This window comes from Corvus cornix, chromosome 14 (genome assembly GCF_000738735.6).
Source record: "Corvus cornix cornix isolate S_Up_H32 chromosome 14, ASM73873v5, whole genome shotgun sequence".
Lineage (NCBI taxonomy): Eukaryota > Metazoa > Chordata > Aves > Passeriformes > Corvidae > Corvus > Corvus cornix.
Window position 1 is genome coordinate 692,846 of NC_046344.1, and position 20,580 is coordinate 713,425.

The window sequence follows — 20,580 nt, forward strand, 5'->3', positions numbered from 1 at the left end:
CTTGCCATTGTGGGAGGGAGTGGGCTGGTGCAGTCAGAAGAAAGAACTTGGAGCATCCTGGCACCTTTCTTAAAGTAAGGATTTTTACCTGAATATTTTTATAAAGGGGCTTCTTGCTGGAAGATGTGTGTCTTGGTCAAGATTGATCCCTTTGTAAAGTGAAATTAGGTTTTGTGTGATAAGAAGCAAAGTTTGCAATAGCATATGTATTGTGAATTTTGATAATTTTGATTTCTGTCCCAAATGATCACGGCTCTGAGTTAAGATTCTGGCTTCTGATTCAGAAGGCTTTTTACAGGCTCTGACCACTAAAACATGCAGTATTGTGTGTTAGAGAAGGAAGAAACAATTAGCATACGTGGGTATTGTAGAGGTTTTATAGTGCTTCAGGTTCCTGCTGCTTTGCACTGCTCCACTGTTAAGAGCTGCCTTAAAATCACTCTACCAAGGGGACTCTTCCAGCAGAGTGCAAGTTTAGGGAGCTGGGACTTTCTGGATGGGAGCTGCATGTTTAGACCCTGAGCAGGCTCTTGCAGTAAAAAAGTTAATTTTCATAGAGATCTTTTATAGTTCTGGATATTTTTTAAGATCCCTTCTTTAGTGCATTAGGTTTCAGTTGGCAGAAAGAAGGCATTTTTTTTCTTCCGTGAGGGAGTTCCTGGTGCCTCTGAAGTCAGTGGGAGTCCTGCTGTGCCTATAGTGGCTGACCTGTGCTTTTATCCTTCAGCTCTGTGGTTTGCAGTGAGCCACCTGAGTTGTCCTCACTCCTGGACAGTGTGATTTGGGCTGCTCTTGGCTTCTGGCTGTGCCATCGACCCTTGAGTAAGGGCTCTGCTGTTGGAAAAGACCCTTAGGGCGAACTCAGTGGAGTTAACAAAGGTATCTTCAGTGGTGGGCACTTTATTCAGTGCTGGTCTCAAAGGAGCTTGATGTCATCTCTCATTTAGGGTTGGTTCTGGCAAGAGTTACTACCCCTATTTGCTACAGGTTTCTTGTTCCTTTCTCCCTGGAAATGTCTGAGCTTTCCTGCTTTTTGGGTATATGGCAGCCCCCGCTGTGCTGTACAGGGGCTGGGTGTACACAGAACACCCCCAGTGAGCATGCAGTAACTTCAATAATCCTTTGCCTCTGTTAGGAATGGCAGACCTTAGCTTGGACATGGTTGTCTGTCAGCCCCTCTCAGCCCCAGGTGGGGACAAGTGCAGTTTAGGACCATGCAGAGCCTGCGTTCCCTAAGGGACGCTGCGTTACCCACCAGCCCTGGGAGCAGCCACTGAAGTAGGACCCAGAGGATCAGTTACTCAGCCCTGGAATTTAAACAGCAGCATGGGGAAGGGAAAAAAAAGAAAAATGCCGGGCAAATAGTCTGGCTGGGGGGAAGGAAAATAATTTTATTTTATAATTAAGCTACAAAGCAGGATGACAGACTTCATAAACTGAGTTCTGTTTCCCCAGACAAGCCAATTAATGTACATGGTTGGAATGATATGTGTTTTAACAAGCAGCATGAAGAATAGTGTGTTCCAAGTTAGGAAAGTCACAGTTGAAGCCTTTAACATGCACAGTCAGCTAGATACAAAACACCAACAAATCTATCTTAACAAGCTTTTAAAATGTATTTGGAGTAATGAGGAGAAAATATAGGAAGACTTATAAACACACATGAAAGTAATTTCAGCAGTTATAGATTGCATAGCATAGTGAAAGCATTTTAGTTACTGAGCAGCAGTAAAATGTGTTGACTGTTTAATTTGTACACAGTTTTTTTTAATAGCATTTTAGAAGTTGCCTTTTGGCAGAGAGAATACATAAGGATGTCGACTTATTGTAAGGCAGATGGCTGACAAGAGAGCTCAAGTTATGCTCAAGGTTAGAACAATTGTGTGAGAATACTGCTCCTGAGGATCTGGGATGTACGTGGCTGTGGCTGGGATCCCACCAGCAAAGGCATTCTTGGATTAGCAGCTGGATTTCACATGTTCTGCCAGGGCCTGCTCCTGGCCTCGTGCTGGGCAACCTGCTCTTCATTCCATGGCCCATAGAAAGGGCCTAATGAGAAATTGTCTTTTCACCAATGGTGATAATCAAAGAGAACAGGGCCCTCATCGCTGTTTGTGAAATGACTGAGATTTCCTGCACATTCTTCTTTTATCCAACAACCATGCAGGAATCCTACCATCCTTATGAGGCCTGGAAACTTCATCACAGATATTTTTACAGTTGGTATTTTCCGTCATAATTCAGTCTAAAAGTACTGCACTTTGAATAGTTAAGTCTATAGTAGTTCTTCACCCTGGCCAAGAGGTTTGGTTTCCGTGCTTCCATCTGAGAGTCAAATGCTTTCCAGTCCTAAGGGCAGTAGTTAGCGTGATAATAACAAAATAGTCCATACTTCTTGGCCATGAATGGAGTCCACATAGCAGGGTGGGCAGCAGTTACACCTGCTGCACACCAGCAAAGGGAAAGGCAGCGGCAACGCTGAAGCAGCTGCAAGTCCCAGGAGAGAAGGAATCGGTCTGTAAGGACTAAATGACAACAAAAATGTGCAAGAGCAGACCCTGCGCTTCAGTGGCTGAGCATGGTGCTCTCTCTGCGTGCTGCAAGGCTCCTTTCTGATGATCTGTCTCCTCCCCTACCCTGGCAGTGCCTGAGGAGCATATCTGACTGTAAGGCAGCCTGGCTCAGGCTGAGGGCGGAGCTGAGCTCCTCTGAACCCAGCTGCCCTGGGAGTGCTGTGCTGTACAAGTGCCTCTGACTGTTGTTTTCCCTAAGGAATGCCCAGCGGGTTGGGCTGATGTCAGCTGAATACAGCCATAGGTGTTTGAGTTTGGAAATTGTTAGTTCAGGAGTCACAAATCTCATGCCCTTGTTCCTTGTGTTAGGCTGTTGTTTCTTGACTGCCCATCAATGTGTTTGAATGCACAGGATCAGCAGCAGTGATTTTTATGCTGCTTGGGTGGGGTTCATGTGTGACTCCCAGATTCTGTAGGCACAAGCCAAGGAGTCCTGGGAGAGCTTTGTATTACCAAACCCATGAAAGAATCCATTCAGTTGTGTCATTGCTGCTGAGCTGAGGGCTGGTGAAAAGCTCTGCTATGCTGAAGACTAATAAGACCTCTCAAAAGAAAGCCCAAAATTTACCTCTTTGTGGCTTGGTGCAATATCCTGTGAATCAGCGGCAGTCAAGGCTTGTTTCCATCTATTTTTTCCCCTCTGTGAGATGAAAGACCAGGGCCCCACCCTTGAGTAATAAAGTTTCACCAGCAGTTCCTGCTGCTCGTGGATGGCCCAACTGCCTTCCCCGAGCAGAGAGCCAGCTCCAGCCGTGTCTGGGCCAAGTTACACTGCACCATCTGCTTGGCATTACACAGGAGCGACTAGCCCTGGCTTCCATCTCTCTTACACATTAATATGGTGCTGCTGCACTCCAAAGTGTGGAGGGAGGCTCTTTGCAGAGGTGGGTTGTGCACAGTGCAGCTGAGGAGGTGGCATCAGCGCTCCCATTCCTCCCAGGGGTTAACCTGCTGCTGCAGCCATAAGCCTGCCTTGGACCCCACAGAAAACACTCCACTGTTACTGTTTGCATGGAGCAGCAGCAGCCTTTCAGGAAAACTACTGAGGAGGAGAGCCACTGCCATGGAGCTGCTCACCCCCATCCCCTGGTATCTGGGTGTGCAGTGTCCTGAACCTCCTGCAGCACAGCTCAGAGGCTTCCCCGCAGCACAGGTGCCCCTCTTTGTCCACGTCACGCCTCGTTTGCTTTCTCCACCGCCTCATGTATCAAAGAAACACCAAACCAAACTGCCACAGCCTCTATTCTGTTCTCCTTAAACTCTAATCCCATAAAACAGCTCTGCATATGTTTAATGCTCAGCATGGTCTGGTCATCTCACTGGACTCAAAAACCTGCTGTTCAGCCTTGTGCAGGGCTTGTAGGGGAATATCAGCATGGAGAGAGTGGTGTAGGCACAAGTGCCACCCACAAAGCCAAAACCAGGAGCTGTCCTCTTTCTTCCCAGCACTTAACATCCATTGACATCTCCTGCCTATGTCGCTTTTGGAACCACAATGCATTAAGTGTGTGCTTTCTGTTATATGAAAGGTAAAATATGGATGTGAGCTCAACTTCCAGGATACAGAGCAGCCTTAAATGTAACCTGGCATCCCTTGACAACAGTCCCTTAAATGCACCCTGAAAAAAGAAATAGTTCAGATTAAGTTGTAGCTTCATTGCTCTTACTTTCCATGTGTTTAATTTATCTCTACATTCAGAATCCTTCATGAAAATTATCACTGACTCTGTTCAACTCTGCTTAACTAATTGGTACTTGTATATGCAAGATTGGTGATCACCTATACTAATATTATTGGCCCCTGTTTGCCCTTTAGTGCTATCTGTTTTTCCCAGGTGAATGCAATTAGAGTGTAATTAATTATCAAATAGCTATGTTCCTTTTATTCTGAACACTGTAACAATTACTGAGATCGGCACAAAACCCTGAATGCATAACACATTGTTTTGTGCCTTCCCTATAGAATCCATTGGAGAGTTCCCGGACAGCAAGCACAAGTAGCAGATACATAATGTATTTGAAAACCTATAAAAGTTTCATACTTGATGGCCCACTGGGAGGAGGATGCTTGAATTTAACTTTTAATTGTAGAGCTGAGAAATGAAATACAGATAAGGGATGGTTACTGTAACTGGCACCAAACCAAAACAAATGTTGGAGCCAGCTATCCGTATCCATGAATACGTGAGTAACTTTATGCTCTTGGGTTGTTTAATTGGATTCTGTGGGGCTGTGAATTTGAGTAAACTTATTCGTGCGTGGGTGTTTTCTGAGGATGGGGCTGTTGCGAGTACTTTGCGCTGTGGCACCGAGGAAGGATGTCGCGGTGACCGCAGATGGGCGGCGGCTGGCCCTGGCGGTGCGGCTGTGCCCACCGCGGCCCCGGCGGGCAGCGCTCGGCCCCGGCACCCCGGACGCGGCAGCGCGAGCAATTGCTTCCCACAGAAAACCGCGGCGCTGCGCCCGGGCGGGCGGGCTGCCGGCCCTTGGGCGGCTCCCCGGCCCCGGTCTCCGATCCCGATCGTCCCGATCCTGGTCCCCGATCCCGCTCCCTGGCCGCGGTCCCTGGTCCCGATCCCGGTCCCCGGTCCCGGTCCCGGTCCCGATCACGATCCCGATCTCGGTCCCGGTCCCCGATCCCGGTCCCCGATCCCGGTCCCCGATCCCGGTCCCCGATCCCGGTCCCCGATCCCGGTTCCGATCCCGGTCCCGATCCCGATCCCGGGCTCCGCGCGCCCCCTGAGCCGGTGCTGCGGCGCCACCTGGCGGCGGGCGGGGGCGGAGGCGCGGCCGCTCCCGCAGGAGCTCAGGTGGGCACCGGGGGCCTCGGGTGAGTTTAGACGAGCTCAGGTGGGCACCGGGGGCCTCGGGTGAGTTTAGACGAGCTCAGGTGGGCACCGGGGGCCTCGGGTGAGTTTATACGAGCTCAGGTGGGCACCGGCCGCCCCTCCGGCCCGGCGCACCCGCACGTGCTGTGGCCCGGGGCAGCGCCCTCGCCTTTGCCCAGCCCTCGCCTTTGCCCACCCTTCTGGTCCCGGTTAAACACCAGCCGGGAGCGCTGCCCCTCCACAGCACGGCCCCTCCCTGCGCTCCGACCACAGCGTTCTCTCCGTTCGTTGTCTCCTGGTGTTCCTAACAGCCGGGAATCGGTATTCAAGAGAGAAGAGTGCTACGTGTTTTAATAATTTTCCAAGAGCGGTGCTCTAATGCTGAGCTCAGCTTTCCATGGCAGGTTTTACTGGTTTGAGATGGAAAATAGCTGTTAAAAATGAGAAGGTGGAGAGGGAGGAAAAAGAAAACACCCCAAAGTCTAGTGATGACAGGTTGGAATACAATTAGCTGAGCTTCTCCTGGCTGGAAAGCCCTGAAATACTGAGGGCTGCAGGAGACTCTCCTAATGATATTGCAAGAAGCTTGAAAAATACATTCTGTATTGTCCTTCAGTTTTAAGTGGCAGGATGAAAAAACCAAATTTCATTGGTAGAACACATCAGGGAGTTCCTTATGTAATTCTCCTCTCTCATCATGGTATTTTTATGTATGTTTTCTAACAGAAGCACTTACCTGATTATGCCATGGGCATTCTAAAGTATCGCCGTGTACCTGTGGGGGTGCCTGACACAAATTAGGCCAGAGGATTTCAAAACTTCATTAGGTTACCACTCTTCTTGCCAGCTTATGCAGCTCAGAAATGCTGAACCATGAAGTCCAGCTTTCTAATATCCACAAACATATCCTGGGGCAGAGAGGCTCATTCCAGGTCCATCAGCTGTGAGTCTGGCTTTAATGATTCCCAACAGTTTCCTCTGTCAGAACGTCAATTGAGCAGAGCAAAGAGCCAGTCCATTTTTAACTCCTCCCTCTGATTAACAAAAATAGTAGTGTGTGAAGGTAAAGCTTCTTCCCCTAAATCAGGATTTGCTCCTTGGCTGCTATGTAAAAATAACTCCAGAACAATATCTGGAGACACCAGACCTCTCCTCTTTCAGTTGGAAATGGCTCATTTGCTAAATGAAGGTTGTTCCAAATCTTAGTTTGATGCAAGGCTTGGATTACACAGGCTGCTTTTCAGTGAGATTTACATGAGAAAAGACAACGTTCTCCACCCTCACATACTTTCATTTCTGCTTTTCAGAGCTTTTCTTAGCCTCCTGCAATACGGAGAATTGCTTTTCTCTTCATTGAGGGAAGGCTGGTGACTTTGACAGCTGCTGGGGTATCCATAGTCTGTCACTCACAACAGCAAGTCACAAGAGCTGAAATTCTGCCTGCATCTCTCAAAATAGGTTAGGTAGTTAGCAGAAACATTAACAGAGCCATTCCTTATACATTATGATTAATTGAGCATGAATTATGAATTATAGTTCACATTTGGTGCTCAGCATGCTGCTTAGGAACACTTGTCACATGTGGTACTCTTCCATTTTCCAGAAAGAATTAAAGGATGTTTATAGAGGAGAAGGAAGTATTTTGATGTTACTGTGGCATAAATTGGAATAGCTTCACTGTTCAGTGATTTTTAGTCTGGATTTCATCTAGCATTACTCAAGGGATAATTTTACCCAATTTTTATTGCAGTTCTATCTTCAGATGTTTTGTTGTTTGTGGGTTGTGTGCTCTCTCTCCACTCCCATTTCAAGGGAGTTCCCGATACTCTGGTTTGTGACTTCACCTTTGTTCCTGGTCCAGGTGCTGAAGGGCAGGCCAACAATAGCCTGCCTTTGGGGCAAAAATCAGACTGCAGGCTTTTTGTCCACTTGGGTTTTTTTTTAACAAGGCAGAAAATGTTTTAAAATCAATGTTCTTTCACTACATTATTAACATGATCGTGGGGATGAAAGAGCTGTACTGAGCACAGAAGAAATACTAAAAATTTAATACACTGCATTACATGTAAATCCAGACAGGTATTTATTGAAAAAGCAGGAAAACATAACTACATACTGGGACTGAAGAGGTTGTTCTTTTCTGGTGTTATGCTAACATTAGATTTTTCAGTTGAGTTCTAAACAGAACAATTCTGGTTAAACGCCCCAAAATTGTGGTCATTTCACCAAATTCACCCCAGCCTCTGAATCTTCTAATCCCCCCCAGTTTGTCCTTCCAGCACACTTCTCTGTGATACCTCTTTTCTCTCTGCCCCACCTGTGACCTTTGGCTCCCAAGGAAGCTCCTTATTGCATGTAGAATCCTGGTGGCAGAAATGGGATTGTTTGGGCTGGAGAAAAAAGCAGATTTACATCCAGGGACCTTTACTGGGCAGGTCCTGGGAAGGGCTCTCAGACCAACACAAACACCTTGACTGACACAGCAACAGCAGCTTCTACCAGCCTGAAGAGCTCGTCCAGGCCCTTCTTTCACTCTCACAGATTTACACTGCATTGCACATTACAGACGACTTTAATCTTCTTTGGGGTTTCTTCATTTTTGTTGTTATTAAAAGAATCATCAACACTTACAGGTCCACAATGGGATGAAGTGGGGGAAAAAGAGTTCTTCAAGTCACTGACTTCTTTTGAAAGTAATGCTGCCCTGTGCTTATTTACACAGATAAATCCATTGTTCTAAATAAACTGGCTACAACTGCGTGTGCAAATGTAAATGGATTTTTGCTTTGGCTTTGAAGGTGCCTATACACAGGTCTTGAAACTTCTTTGTGAGCCTCATGGCTCTCCCATGGGATGTTCTCCCATAGGCCAACCACAACATGGGTAATCAATTGTAAAGCACAAATTCTGGCAGTGAAGCATCCATTTTTTAAATAACTGTGAAGATCAAATTGACAAGAGGATGTAGTTTGTCCATAGGAAACTCCCAAACAGAGAAAGTGATTATGGTTTGGAATTGAGGATTTGTTGAAAAATCTGGGTTTACCCAGTCTTAGAGACCTTATTTTTACAAGCTCTAGTATTTTTGTTTTTGAGAAAGATGTTGCAAAGCAAGATCTCCCTACATGTAATTTATTTAGAGGCAAATATCTGCCAGACGAATAGAGGATGTAGACCAGAAAATGTAGAATCACAGTGAAATCTGAATGAAATGACTCTGTCAGCAATGAATATGGCATGAAGAATATGGCATCCTTCTTATTCAAGGAAGATGTAAGGAAGGGTCATCTGGATGTCATCCACAGAGCCTCCTAGAGACATGCCTTGACAAGCCTAAAAAACTAATGCTGTTTGTTATCTAAGGGTCAAGGGTACTATAGCAGAGGAAACAGTACATATTACATCAAACCTAAATATTTTAGCAGTAGTTACGGTTATTGTATACAGAGTACAAATATCCATTAATAGAATTCCTGAATGGGTGGAACTGGATTGCTCTGAAAATTCTCAGTGTTCCCAGCTCCTACAGACTGCTAACCCATCCCAATTGGTACTCAGTGCCATGGGTTAACTTGTCCTACCTCATTGTTCAATCAATATTTGTTTCTGTAACACTAATTTTAATCGTGTAGCTTTAAGCATATGAACTAATCTGAAATTCGTTATAATTGAAGTAGAACATATCACTAAAAATGGTAATCTTTCCAGAACAACCTTTTTCCTACATTTATAAATTGGGGGGGGGAAAAAAAGAAAAATCACAGGGACCATTTTTGTAATCTTCTCTCAGCTTGCACAGACATGAATTAGTTATGTCTTGGACCTTTTAAGGGGATTTTTTTTTTTCTAAACCTGCCTTGATTTGACCTTTAAACTAGAGATGATGAAGATTATTCCCTGAGAGTCCAGGGTGAGATGTTCTATCGGCGGTTTCGATCCCAGCCCTTCCTTACAGTGCCCAGCTGCGCAGTCAGCCAGCCCGTTTTGCTGACCTCTGCTGTGCTAAACAACCCAGCCTCAGTTTTTTGGTCTGAATCTTAAATCTCTTTTATTTTAACAAACGTTTTCAACCCCTAGAGCTCCTCAGCAGAAACGGTGTTGCTCCTATCCCCCGCCCTTTCACTACTGCTTTGGTTTTGACACCTTTCAGTTTGTTAACTCCCCCCACTGTGGATCTGGTGCTGGATTTAGTATTCTGACAATGCCTGAGACAATACAGAGTCTCTATAGCTTATTCTTTAAATGCTGAGGCACATCAGGATTGTATTTTGGCCACGAGGAAAGAGGAAGATGCCCATGCCCACAGGATTTCTGCAGCTTCTGTGCCTACTGAGTTTGTCTGAGCCTATATTGTATCTCTGCTGCTGGTACATTTTCTTGCACAGGGAGGATATACTACAGTACTTATCTTCTCCGTGCTTGTGCTGGCTCTCGGGGGAAATTTGGCCTTTTTAGTATGCAGTTCAAACACTGTCTGAAAAGGAGTCATGGTTTGGATAATAATTTTTCAAACAAATTTAATACACTGATTTCCTTGGGATGAAGATAAAGTACTGTTCCATCCCAGATGCACCTAAAGGGCAACTTGTTTGAGTTAAGTTTACTGAAACAGAAGTGACAGAATATAAATTTTTTTCCTTCGTGTCATATCTGAGAATCAAATAAGCAATTACACAAGAGTAAATTGGATTTATTTCAGTATCAGATTTGCAGTTCACTTGTTGGTTTATTTGATTGAGATAAAATAGCCTTTCATTTTACAGTAAACATGCTCAAGTATTACATTTCTTTCTTGGCTCCTTCAAGAGCTTGTAGTTTTTGAGCCTAGAATTGAAAACATTCCTGATATATAACATGTGACTGACTTACTTAACACCAGAAGCCCTCCCTGTAGTAAGGTGATGAACAGTCCTAAATATCTCTTGCTTTGCAATGAGGTGACTTTTAAACTGGTGCCAATTTATTCATGTCAACTTCTTCCATCATTTGCATTTACCAAAACACAAAAATTAAGTGCAAAAATAAGACCTCATACATATGCATTTGCTCAGTCTAAGGCATCAGCCAAGTAAGTGTAAATACAGATCCAAGTTATATGACCCAAAAAGTGTACAATTTTAACTTTTGTTTTAGAAATATGGCATTTGAAGGATCTTCCTAGATTTTTCCAAGTGTTCAGATGCCTTTAAATAATCCAAATTGTCCTACTAAAAGGAAGCAGATTTCAGCAGGCTTCCCCTTTCTGTTTACCAAAGAGCTCTTACTGTAATTTGCTTTGTTACTAGTTATGATTTACACAAACGTTGCTGCTCCCTAACACCACCTAAGGCTCCCAGACAGCTCCAAGGATTACTGCAAGGAACTGTACGTGCTGACCTCTTGGCCTCCTGCTCAAGGTGTTGGAATTGCTTCCTTCCCCTGCACTCACCCACAATGTATTTTGCAAAATGTGTCAAATCAGACCCCTCCAGTTCCAGTTTCTCAATCTGAATTAATTCCCATGGTGGAGAGGCAAGGATCACATTGCTTTTGTTTCAGTTCATCTTTTATACAGAATTATTTTGGAACATTCTATTACAAATTACTTCTGTATTAAAAAGCACATTTTTTATCTAGAATTGTAACGCCTCTCTAGGCCAAACAGAATTTCGATGAAATATGTGAAGCTCTTTGCCAAATCCCTGAGCCACTGAGAGTCATTCTATTCTACACAAATCAAATTCGTGCATTTATAGTAAGTGTTAAAGAAAATCCAAACATGACAATTGAGGTTTTACAAGCCTGAAAATTATAGCCCAGACACGGTAAGTGACGTTCTGACAGCAATGAAACTGAAATTTGGCTGCCAAAAGCTGTATTTAGCTGTTTGCTCTAATGGTTGTGCTCACCATGGATTCTGAAGGACAGGAGCAGTCTCGGCCCTGTAGCTGCAGTGCCTGCAACGTGCAGGAGAGAGCCAGGGATCTACAGCAAAATAACAACTGCCAGCCAAAGGGATGAGCTCAGACAATTAAAAGCCACATTAGACCCTAAATGAAGGACACAGAGGAGCTGCCCACACAGGCCTCTGCTGGACCTCGCGCTGCCGCTGCCCGCCGGGGTGGGAAATGCAGCACTCGCTTGTTGGGTGCTGCCAGCCTTTCACAAACACTGCACTCACCTCTCCTGTTTCTGCTGGCTAAATAATGCTCTTTGCAAACATGTCTTAAGCCACAATTGGATCTTCCTATTGCAATTGTTTCTGTAGATCCTTTCAATAAAATAATACTATATATTAATACATATGGCTGTGTATATTTTTCTAGCATCCTAACACGTTCATTTGTGTTTCCATGTGGAATTGGCAGGGCTCCTGCCCCTTTGGTTCACCTGCTAGTGTGGGAGGGAAGGGATCCTGAAAATTGATGTTGACCTCAGGGTAAATCAGAAGCACTTAAGCCATTCCGACAGCTTATTCATCTGAATTGTTTTTTGGAGACTTCACGACTTCCCCAAATGATCTTATCAGTGCTTAGAAAGTTTTATTAATGTCTTTCTCAAATCTTTTCCTGTTGTAATTGCACTCAGAACATTTAATTGCTTTTCTCTTGGTGACAGTCTTATGTATCTTTGAAGGCCATAAGCATATCTACCAATATTGTCCCAAGATATATAATATATTTTTTCATTTATCTTTTTTTTTCCCTTAAGACACAGCACAGATAGGCTGTGTCATAGAATTTACCATCTCCAGTGTTACCCCATGCTGGGTTAAGGACTTGGATAAAGAGTTTGCTCATTGACTTTTAGCAGGGGGTGGTAAAGAGTACAGGGTTTTCTCCTCCACAAGGTTTTTAATCATTCCTGTGACACTTGTGCTCAGTCAAAACTAGTATTTTGCAGCTTAGTCCAGAAAAGGAAGCAAATGGCAATGTGAGACACAGAGCAGCAGAGCCAGAAGTGTTCCTCCTTGTTCGGGGTGCCCACTTTCATTTCTCCATAGTAAGACTAAGCATTTTTTTAGCCCTTTTGCACAATTACTTAGAAACCCGGGGAGGGGTTGCTCTTCTCACTCCTTTCCACTTCCTTTCCAGTCCAGCTGTGTCAGAGGACAAGATCACCACGCTCAAATAGTCTTGACTACTGCTCTGAAGGAGAGCAGTGTGTGAGAGTGCTGCCTAATAGGCTTCTGACAGAGCCAGCTGGGTAAGTTTAAAGTTTATAAATGGATAGTCTGAGCTATGTCAGACAAATTTGCTTGAGGAACTGTAGGAGTGTTCCTGTAAATGTTTTCAGTAGAGTTATCTCCACCAGGGAATGGTGACAAGTACTAGCAAGCCCTGGAGGACACAGGAAAAATAAGTTGGACATGTGATTCAAAAATACTGAAGGCTCAGAGCTTGGCACAATACCATTTTTAGGGGAATGTCCAAAAGCCAAGATACTAAGAATAGGCAGCCGTGTTTTGCAAAGGAAGGGTTCGAAATGTTACACCAGTGTGAAGTTAAGAGCTGGTGCCCCTGGAGCCAGAGACCAGGGCAGGTGCGGTACAAGCTGCTGACTGCTCTGGGTCACTTGCATTGCTGTGAGCCAGGAGCCAGCATGGTGAGTTCCAAAGATGTGCTGCTGTAAGAGCAAAATCGGGCATCACTTCCATGTGCTGGGATTTATTTGCTGTTCAGGATTTACAGTCATCTCTGGCAATTGCTTCTTGCAGCCACAAAACCAAGTATATCTTACACTGAAGCACAGCAATAACAAGATTTGAATGTCATTAGGGGCTGCTCCTACACATCTTGTATTAAAGCAGCTAAGTGTTTAACCCATGAATAGAACTCCTATTATCTTTGCTTTTGAAACCTCAGTATAGATCACTTAACCACTCTGCAAGAAATCCCGTGAGAGACCAACAACAGCAGGGAACAAAGTCGGGCAAGAAATAGCAGATTGTATCTGCTAGAGCTTTTTAAATACGTTTTTCACATGAGTGCAGTCAACTTGAATATTATTCCTAATATAGATTAACTTAAGACAGATTTTTGCAGAGTATGAGGCTTTGAGAATTTGGCCAGATAGTTTTTTCACTGAAAGGCTCTGCCAATTATTTACGGCACAAAGGAGAGAATAATGCATGAAATGCATAATATGCCTTCTTCTTCACTACATGGGGCTTAAAAATAAACGATACAGATCCTCTTTGCATTTTTCATCTGCGCTCAGGTAAATCTAAGTCTGAGCTAAGATTCTGTTTCAGTGGAGTTCATCTAGCAGAATGAGTGACCAAATTTGTTGGTTCAGTTTCCAGGAAAGAATGTGGCCATTTGAGAAGTTTCAGTGTTGCACAGGATCAGCTAGAGTCTCATCCACAGTTGTGTAAATCTGGAGGATCAGGAGCAGAACATTCTCCAGGCAAACAAGTTGTCAGATGTGTGTCATACCCACAACTTAATAATAAAATAGGTGGAAAGAACCAGTAATTTCAGCACTGAGCTGTCATGGCAGGAACTGTACTATTCAGAAGGTAGAACTGCAGTCATGTAAGTATCTCCATCTCACAAGGCAGACCTGAATGAATTAGAAGCAGCAGGACTTGGTATCTCCCTCAGTAAGACCACAGAGCAAACAAGCCTCCACCTCCAGCAGCCCTCACTGGAGAGTCAGCACATCCACAGTGCTTCTATGTGAGATGAATATCAATTTTCAAAACTGATGGAGCCACGATGGTGGGCACCAAACCACGCCTTTACCTTAAAAGTGGTCACAACAGTATGTGCTGTACTGTGGTGTAACCTGGCCATCTCCCTGCACACCTAACCTGTGCAGACAAACCACTGATCCCAAGGGTGTGCCAGTGGGCACTGCGGAGTAGCCTCTGCTCAGGCACGGTCAGCAACACAGCTCTGCAAATTGCAGGGAGCTGGTATGTTTTGTGTGACGTTGTTGATGTGGACAGATAGGTTTACCAACTCTTTTTCCTCCCAGTCCTCAAGTTCATCAAAGCAGAAATCATTACGAAGCCCAAACCATACAGACCAACACTGGGATTAGCTCAGTTGGTTGGAGCATGGGGCTGATAGCATCAAGGTTGTGGCTTGGATCTCTGTATGGGTATGGGCCATTCACTTCAGAGTTGGACTCGATGATCCTTGTGGGTCCCTTCTAGCTCAGAAGATTCTGTGCTTCTGTGAACACCCAGATGTAGAAGAGCACTTCAAGGTACAGTTCTGTCTGCTCCTGCAAAACTGCTCTTAGTTACCTACCCCACGAGGACTCTTCTCTGGCTCCTCAGTCTCCATACAGCTTCAAGAACCTTCCTATTTGTCTTGCCAAGACAGGAACTTGTTCCTGAGAGGAGCATGTTTGCTAGATTCACATGGAATCTCACATCATTATGGAGGGTTTTCCATTGTGATGGAAGAACCAGGACATAGATAAAGTCAGCGCTGTCAAGAATGGGACTAATTCTCAAAGACTGTAAAGGAGGTGTCAGCTTTACCAAAATCTTCCCTGACTTAGTAACAGGTGTTTACAATGTGTTACCACTTCTATGAATTCAAAAGCTGTTAAAATGAGAGATCACACAATGTATGACATAGCCATCTTTGTCATACATGGACTAATGCCTTACTCTGCCAAAAACTGTTTCTTTTAAGGCAAATATCTTGTACGAAAACTTCCTTTTTTTGTAGCATTCAAATTACAGCCAAACAGGTTTTTGCACCAGCTTTTGCTAGTGACTTTCTAAATACAGAAAGATTAATGATTGTTATCAAGTTTGTTTGCTTAAATTTGTATGGTTGTCTTTGCTCTGTAATATCCTACATAGCCCATGGTGTTGGCAGACCAATGTCAGAGGGAAGCTGAGGCATTCCTTTGCCAACTCAGCTGTTAGGAACTGCAGCAGGAAATCAGGCTACCTGGTCAGCTCCCCTCTCCCAGGAGAAAATGGCACAAATGCACTTCCCCCACTCCCTGCCCTGGGAAACTTTGTCCGAGGGTTTGGAGGCTTTATCCAGAAGCTCAGGAAAGTGTCACTGTCACACACTGGCAAATAGTCCCAGCTCCACCTGGCATGCTGTGCTCTGTGGGACTGCCCAGCGTGGACAAGGGACACGAGTGCAACAGTGGGAGCAAATGATCTGTGGAGGCTGCCAATACTGGGTTTGGCATACCATCATAAACAATGTTTCCTGACAGAAAAGCTTGCATTAAATCATCTACCACAGAATGGCTTTGTTTATGAAGAACAGCCATTTCTGATGCTATTTCATCAGATATGTTTTCAGAGCAAGCTTTCATATAGATGAACTTGTATCATATCAGAAGCTTAAAAATAAAACTTTGTCTTTAAAATATTGTATTTCCAGTGTTAGGCAAAATGAAAGACTACTGAAATCTTTAAAAAGCTGTTACTGTTCCTGCAGCAAGTGATAGCGATATCTCAGTAGAAGTTTAGACACAGAGAACATGTTGTAGGTGACTACTGGGATAAATATCTACAAATACTTTGCACTGGTATGTCATCATAGTAAATATAGTCTAAAAACTATTGGGTGTTCTGAAAAACTGGCTAATCATGTAAACACAACCTACAGTGCCACTCTTTTTTCCTTCTCTTCTCCTTTGATGACCCTTTTTTGTGTAACACTTGTCTTTTTCCATCAGGTGGACAGACAGAAAAAGAAGCAAAACCTAGAATGAAAGCCCAAGCCAAAGAAACCTTCTGCATCTAAACAAAGCCCTATTTGCAACAGGCAGTGGCTGGTTCTAATTTAGATAATCCAAAGTAGGTCACCTGCAGGAGTCTTCCAGACTTTCCAACTTAGTAACTCAGATGGATAATAAAACAATTTTTAGTTAATGAGAGACCATCAGAAAAAAAGAACTGCAGGAAGCTGTGAACTGCACTATCTCCTTACTGAAGACAGAATGACACATGGCAAGAACAGATGGGTAATGCTTCCGTGATTATCCTCGACCACTGGCTGAAAGAAAAAGCTGTCACAACACGGAGGGCTGTATACAGAGCACATATCCCTTCATTGATAGTAAAAGGTTTTATATGCTAAGAGATTATAAAGAAAAAGGGATGCTTTAATGTGATGGTGAAGGGAATAATTCTTCCATTTTCCTTTACATCCTGAAGTGGAGCATACGCCAAGGTCCTGAACTAAAATTATCTCTCAGAAGGAAGGTGTAATATGCATTTCACATACATATTACATATTGCATACAAGCTGAACATAGAACCTGCTTTTATTGTCTTTGGATCTTGACAAGGTATGTTCAGTTGATAATTTATAGACACTGTCACCGGAATGAAACGTTGGTGTCAAAAATTTGGCTTTTGCATATTCATTGACACCAGAGTTTGCATTTGTGCATTTGTGAAGTATGAAGTGGCAAAATGAAACCAGAGTGGATTAAGAAACGTTTGCTGGGATCTCATGTTTTACAAAACCACCAGAACGAAAGGCATTTCTTGCATGCAGTGGTCACATCTCCATTGACTTTAGTTCTGCCCCCGCACATAAGAGAGAACCTGAATTTTATAACCCACTTGGAGAGTAGCCTGATGTAAAATGAGTACCTGGCAAAGAATCTTGGTTTTGTTTATGAAAAGTAAAAAATGGAAGGGTGAAAATCCATGGTACATTATACCCAAGTGGTGAAGAACACACATGTAAACCATAAATATGATTGAATTGCAGAACATGAAGTTAATGGTGGTTCTGTGGTTCCAAAAAAATCAAAATACACTTCCTCTACCTTTTAAGTCTAGCAATATACCAGTGTTTAAAACCAAAAAGCAATGTTTTGGGAACTTGTTGCAGAGCAGACAGTGACCTGTAGTCTGAGATCGTGACATTTTCAAGGAGTAATTCCCTACCCTGTTTTGCTCTTTCAGATTTGATGCTCAGACCAGTAAGACTGCCAGACTCCCAGGGAAAAGGTCTATGTCCTCCATATGCACTGAAACGATTAGGAGTGGTGTGTTGTTCTGGCTAGTGATGGAAGGAAAAGAAAAGAAAGAATTTGTCACTTCAGGGAAGGAGCCCAAACTTCAGAAGACATTGCTACTGCTGCTGCAGATTACTCATTGAACACTGCTCATGGCCTATTTCCAATCTTTTCTATTCCTAAGGCACATTCCTTAGGTGCTATGATTTTTTTGATTTCATAGGAATATACACAAATTCGCTATTTGTTCTGTATTCTTCACAGATTTTCTTTTAAGACTATATTAGAGATACCCATTCTTAGGCAAATCAGTTCATTCACCTTTTTCCCCTTCAACCTGATAACATACATCCGAAATCTAAATTTTGATGTGATAAGGACATGACTGTTTTTAAGAAAAATGCAAATCTTCACTCTGAAATAACTTAGTCTTCCACTGATTACAGAATGTGCTTCTAAACCGCCTATGAGTCAGGCTGTGAGTTGGAGTTCAGATAAGCCTGCAGTGTTTGTTCACCAGATGGACCATAAGCTCTGCAAAGCAGAGCAAAGGATATTGCTTATTAACACTGCTCTCAACTCCACTTATTTCTTTGTGCAAAGTCTGGTTACTTGATGCAATTTTAGACTGTATTTACACTGTTAGGAGGAGGAAACAATTTTTTTGGTAACAGGATAGGTAAATCTAGCAAAGTAGATCAGACTAAAATGGAACTGAGTATGGTTCTTTTTTTACATCATTTTAAGTAGGCAAGATTGATACCCTCCATCTCTCAAACGCACCCACACTGAATTTACATACCTGTGCAGTAGCAAAAAATATTTAAATCAATTATCTCGTGGGATTTTAGAGCAAATTAGCCAAGTCACAGTTGTTACCCTTGCTTAAAACACCATCTCTTTGACAGTTATGTGCAACCAACATAATACTTATGTAAGAATCAAATCTGTTTTTTCTCTTATATACTTTGTGCTAGATACTAATTCTCACCTAACATGGGCAACATGGGGAATTTTCAGTGGTAACTCTCTTAAGTGTCCTCTGTGTAACCTGATTAAATATCTTCTGATGCAACACAGCTCAATCAAGCTGCCATTATTCATAAATGTTATAATAAGAAAATTAATTTAATGGTTTTAACTTTTATGCAATTTCTGATTTAGTTTGTTCTTTGGATTGGTACAGTTCACTTCTTCAGTTTCTGTGATTTTTTTTTTCTTATTCTCAAGATGCTCAGCCTTGCCCTTTTTACTTTTTTGTTTGAATCACACAAGAAAAAAAAGACATTATTAGCTAAATTCCTTCTATCTGGCTGTTTTCTTTAGCACAGAAGAAGGATGTTTTGAGCAGTTAGTGGTCATTGGTTATATCGCAATTTTAAAAGTGAATGCCATACCTACTGCACTGTCCTTTCCAGATTTTACATCTCTAAATATGGGGAAAGGAGGAGGTTGAAGGAGAAGAAGTCTGCTCCTCTGTCTGCTCTGCTTTTTCTGTCAGTGCAGAAGTGTCTCATGCTGGGGCTCCCACCCATACACAGGGCTGACTTTACACTGAAGGCTCAGATCTTTATGGCCTATAAATTATTGTGGTTTGGATACAAATCTTCTCTCCAGAAGGGCTTTCAGTGTGAGACTGAGCATGCACTGCTGTTCCTCACTGCCCTATCAGTCACAGTAATTACATTACAGAGATTAGCAACATCCAGAGACATTTTCCAGCATAAAAATTTCCCTATAAAATCTGGAGGAAATTTTCCAATAGGTCATAAAAATTCTAAGAACCATGGATCACAAGTTCATCACAATTACTGCTGTGCTCCTTTTATAGAAAGCAGTGTTGTCCTGTGCTGAAGTATTGCCTGCCTTGGATGTTGCTGGTAGGGCTTGTAGCCATTTTAGGGTATCCATGGGAATGTGTCTCCCACTTCCCAGTGAGGTGTGCAGGATCGGAATCAGGTCCTGAGGCTCTTCAGAGCTCTTGGTCATTTGGCCTGTTCAGAGTCTGTTTCTTTTCTGGCACCATGAGCACTTCCTGCCATCTACAAGCCCAAGGGAAGGCCACAGGGAGCAACCACTTGCTAAGACCACAACTTCCTTTTGAAGAGAAAAGCATTTAATCCCAAGTGGAAGATGCTTTTATCTTGTATTTGTCAGCAAATTTGCTTGACTGTGTTTATAATGCCCAATTATCTGATAGTTTGGAATACAAAATTATCCATCATCTTCCTGAGCTGTGCAGAGTCTGTCAGAATATTCAGGAACACTTTGAGTCTTTTTCATTTCTTTGTTCTAACAGCTCACTTCACTGTATTGTGGGACCAGCAAATCTGATGCATGTGCAACTGGTGTGGAAGCCTGACACTGTCAAAATTTGTTATGACAGGCTCTCTGCCATCACCCCAGCTGGCAAAAATGGGACACGGTTCCAGTGCATGAACAGGAGGTCAGCCAGACGATGCTCTGCTGTCACACACAGAGGAGCCTTTCCGGGCTGACTTTCCTGGAAGTTACTAAGGATGTGTTCTGACCTCTCTGTTTTAGAGACACACCTCGCAGTGAATATGCAGAGTGTGGCACTCTTTGAAACTGACACTTTATACTTCATCTGCTTGTGAAATGTTGCAACGAAGGATAGCTCCTGTAAAATTTCATTTCTAGCCTCATTGGATCATGAGGAAAATTCCTTTAATAAAGGATGCTTTGGAATCTTACTACTTGTTTCATTTTCTTCAGATAAGAAACTAAAGCACTTCCAGTGGAAACAAAATCTCCCTGGTCTGTGCAAATCCAACCTGGCTGTCATTTAAAAAAGCAACTGTTCTTACCAGGAGATAATATTTTTTACCTTTGGATTTGGTTTTTAAAGTGGAATTAGGCTTAGAAAAAGAGGCACTGTGCAGGCAGATTAAAAAAAAAAAACCTGCCTACTTCAGTCCTGTCATCAGATAATGAGATCTTTCAGATTAGAAAGCCAATACCAGTATGGGAGAAAAAGGCAACTGAACTCGTCCGTTATATTCACTTTTTGAGACACTGGGCATCTAGCTACAGTCGCCTTGTGCCTGGTCCCTGCAAACCTGTGCAGGTGTTACACCTTGCTCTCGATCTCATTCCGCTGAAGAGAAATGCTGCCGGGGACCCTTTTGCTTCAGGAAAAAACCCCCATCATCTCAGCCTCGGGGAATTCGGGCCCTTTTCGCCCGTGACCGGTCCGCACGCGGGGGTCGCCGCCCGCC

General features: G+C 43.4%; 1 long non-coding RNA gene across 3 annotated transcripts in view; it reads left to right on the forward strand.

The window, feature by feature from the left end:
* Nucleotides 1-20,055, forward strand: part of LOC109143620 — a 63,142-nt gene extending 43,087 nt beyond the window's left edge. For 2 of the 3 annotated variants that reach the window (XR_002043921.3, XR_002043920.3), the window contains 2 exons: nucleotides 12,475-12,586; nucleotides 16,046-20,055. This is a non-coding gene — a long non-coding RNA (uncharacterized LOC109143620). Of the gene's footprint in view, nucleotides 1-3,819; nucleotides 4,758-12,474; nucleotides 12,587-16,045 lie in introns of those variants that run through there. The other variant, XR_002043923.3, reaches the window with a different exon arrangement.
* The last annotated feature ends 525 nt before the right edge of the window (nucleotides 20,056-20,580 follow it).